General features: G+C 34.0%; 1 non-coding gene across 1 annotated transcript; it reads right to left on the reverse strand.

Moving 5' to 3' along the window:
* Positions 1-3,254: 3,254 nt before the first annotated feature.
* LOC118968278 (U1 spliceosomal RNA) lies at positions 3,255-3,419 on the reverse strand. Its single transcript, XR_005055850.2, has one exon. It is a non-coding gene; the product is annotated as a U1 spliceosomal RNA (small nuclear RNA).
* Positions 3,420-3,827: the final 408 nt, after the last annotated feature.

Below are 3,827 nucleotides of genomic sequence, written 5' to 3' on the forward strand. Positions count from 1 at the left end.
TGCAAAGCTATGGCAATCAAAACAGTATGGTACTCACATAAGGACAGATCCATAGGTCAATTGAACAGAATAGAGAGCCCAGATATCAATCCATGCATATATAGTCAATTAATATATGATAAAGGATCCATGAGCATACAATGGGAAAAATACAATCTCTTCAATAAATGGTGTTGGGAAAACTGGATAGCTACATGTAAGAGAATTAAACTGCATTACTGTCTAACTCAAAAAAATAAAAGTAAATTAAAAATGAAATAAAGGCCTAATATAAGACCTGAAGCCATAAAATCCTTAGAAGAAAACATGGGCAAAAGTCTCTTAAACTAAGTATGAGCAATTTTTTCCTGGACTCATCTCCCAAGGCAAGGGAAATGAAAATGAACAAGCAGGACTACATAAAACTACAAAACCTCTGTACCGAAAAGGATACCATCAGCAGAAGAAAAAGGGAACCTACAGTATGGTAGAATATATTTGTAAGCAGTTTATCTAATAAGGGGTTATCATTTAAAATATATAAAGAACTCATATACTTCAATACCAAAAAACAAATAACCTAATTTAAAAATGGGCAGGTGCATAATAGTTTTCCAAAGAAGAAATACAGATGGCCAACAGGCACATGAAAAGATGATTAAATTACTAATAATGAGGGAAGTGTAAATCAAGACCACAATGTGCCTCATGTCAGTTAGAATGGACACTGTCCAAAAGACAAGAAAGAACAAATGTTGGCAAGGATTTGGAGAAATAGGAACCCTCCTATACTTTAGGGGGGATGGGAATGTAAATTTGTCCAGCCACTGTGGAAAGGAGTATGGAAGGTTCTCAAAAATCTATAAATAGAAATACATATGACCCACTAATTCCACTTCTAGGAATTTACCCAAAGAAATCAAAATCCCTGATTAGAAAAGATACATGCACCCCTATGTTTATTGCTGCATTATTGACAATACCCAAGTTATGGAAGCAACTTGGGTTGTTTCTACTAATAAATGTCCATTAGTAGATGAATGGATAAAGAAGAAGTGATACACATTCACAATGGAATATTATTCCACCATTGAAAAAAAAGAAATCCTGACATTTGCAACAACATGTGGAGACCTAAAGGGTGTTATGCTCAGTGAAATAAGACAGGTGGAGAAAGACCAGTACCATATGATTTCAATTATTTGTGGAATATAAAAAAAAGCAAAACAGAAGGATCAATATAGCAGTAGACTCATAGACACTGAGAAGTGACTAGTGATTACCAAGAGGGAGGGGTTGAAGTAGGTGTGGGGGGAAGGGGTGGGGGATAAAGGGGCAAATAATTCACTATCATAAGTTATTCATGAGGATGATAGTAAAGCATGGAGAATATATTCTAAAACATCTTTCTATGTTGACCATAACTGTAGCAGTTGGGATGAAGATTTAATAATGTGGGTAACTTTTAAAACACAGTCTTGTATACTTGAAATCAATATAAGATTGTACATCAACTATACTTTAACAAGAATAAATTTTTAAAAATGGACCATCACTTTAGCTGAACTAAAGATACCTTGCAAAGATGGAAACGTGTGTACAATGTATTTTATTTTACTTGTCTCTCCTAGTATTATCTAAATATCAGCCACCAATAGCTCCTGTAGTTAGGGATAAATGCACATGCTGCAATTCATAAAATAACTGTCATCAAAGCATTTTATGTCTTTGTTTCAAATCCCTGTGTAACTCTTCTCCATGACAGTTAGCCGGCCACTTAGAAATCATTAGGACATGTTTTCTTTCTCTAGCATTTAAGGCCTAGGTGTAGGATATTCAATTATGAAAATGGTTGTATGCTCTTACAAAAGCAGAATTTACTAGTTCCCAGGTTAATTATGTACCTCTTTACATATAGCAGTTCAGTCAAGTAGTGGTGTTAGGCTTGATTAATTGTAAAAATACTGAAAGAAACAAACTATAAAAGTATTAGATTGAATAACATTCTGAAAAATGTTGATGCATTCAGCTTGATGTATTCGTAACTATTAAGAGATGCACCTTGGTTTCTTGTGTTTAGGGAAATGGTTTTATTGTTTTGGTGATAGGTCTGATTGTACAGTTGCTCAGGTTTCCATTGGATTTAATTACCCTGATATCACAGTAATATGAACAATTTATTCCATGGGATGAAATAGACTAATGGAAAATTCTCATTTAAATATTGGGAAGAAAACCTGAATCAAAAATTTTTATTGCCTTTATGTTTCAATTCAAATCAATCTCTTAAAAAAAGAACTTTACATCATGATAAATGAAAAATGGGGCAATATTTTGTTGATTTTGAAAACAGATATTTATTAACTCAGACACTTTTATGATTTGTAAATGATAGCCTAAAAACTAGAAAAAAATAGATAACCACAAAAATCAGTTAACTTATTGAAGAATTATTGCTATGCTTGAACCTAAATTCAATAAGTAAGTTATCCTTTCCCAGATGAGAGGAGATCTACTGTGCTTTCATAATGAAGAAAGCATGGGCAGAGTGCCAGCTTTTGATTAAGCAGAGAGCTTTATTTGGGGTAAGGAGACAGAAGCAGGGCTTCAAAACATTGGGTGCTGCCATTATGAGGTCTGAAGAAGTCTACCTATATAATCCATTCTGCCATTTGCACAAGGAAGTTCTGAGGACACATCTACTTTGGAGATAGGTCTGTTTTTTGTTATTGTTAATTCAATGTGCTTGTTAAAGACATTCAACAGTGAAAAGTACATTATTCTATCCTTTCTTGTCATTTTTACATTCCACACTCCTTTACTTTTGATTCCTTTGTGATATGAAGCCCAGAACTGTTTAAAATAGCATATTTGCTTTGTTAATACATCTCTTACTGACCTGATGCATCTTAGAATATAGAATTTTGATGATATTTGTCCCGAACTTATTCAAGGTTGTTCTACTCCTTTCCTTGGGATAATTTTCAGAATCATCTTGGTATTTTGTCCATTTGTCGTTTTTCATTAGATCTTTTTCATTAGTTACAATCAGGGACTGCTTTAAGTTTTAGGTAAGCATTTACATTGTGCTTTGATAGCCATTTTCCTTTTCATTCTGTGGATGCCAATTTTCAAGTTATTGCATTAACTTTACTATTTATTTAGTGAGCTTGTATCACACATTTTTGGTTAAATTAGTTCAGGTATGAGAGTTGGGCACATTGATATATTTTACTTCCACTCTATTAACACATATTTTTTTTCCTTTTTTATATCAGGGGAAAGCACAAGCACAATCCCCCACTACCACAAATTACAGAGTCAAGTTTCACACATTTGGGGAAATAACAAGGGTCAGCATATCAGGAGTGCAAATGGATGAGCCTTGCCTCGGGAAAACCACCTTTGTGATCATGGTATCTCTTCTGCTAGGTAAGTATTATCAATACACATTTGACAAATACATTTATTTACTCATTAAACCAAGAGGGATCCATAAACAATTTTGTAGGATTTGTGCTTTCTCAAACGTTATGAAACCTCTCTTCAAAGGTTATCTCTAAAAATACACTATTGCCACTCTAATTAATCTCAATGGATTGGCCAAGATATTTACGAAAAACAAGGCATGAAGGGCCTTCAGCATCCCTGGAGGATGCAATTTGTAGTTCCCCTGAGATTTGTGAGAGATCAAATAAATCATTGCCCAACAGAAAGAGATACCTAAAGAAACAGAAAAGCCAGTACATTTTATTTCATGTCTCTTAGAGTCAAAGTCCCTTCAGCTCCAAGAAAGGACTCTCTGGATTGTGCCTAATGAAAGAAATTGAAGGGTAATGGTATTACCT

The sequence above is a fragment of the Manis javanica genome, chromosome 14 (genome assembly GCF_040802235.1).
Source record: "Manis javanica isolate MJ-LG chromosome 14, MJ_LKY, whole genome shotgun sequence".
In the NCBI taxonomy this organism is placed as follows: Eukaryota; Metazoa; Chordata; class Mammalia; order Pholidota; family Manidae; genus Manis; species Manis javanica.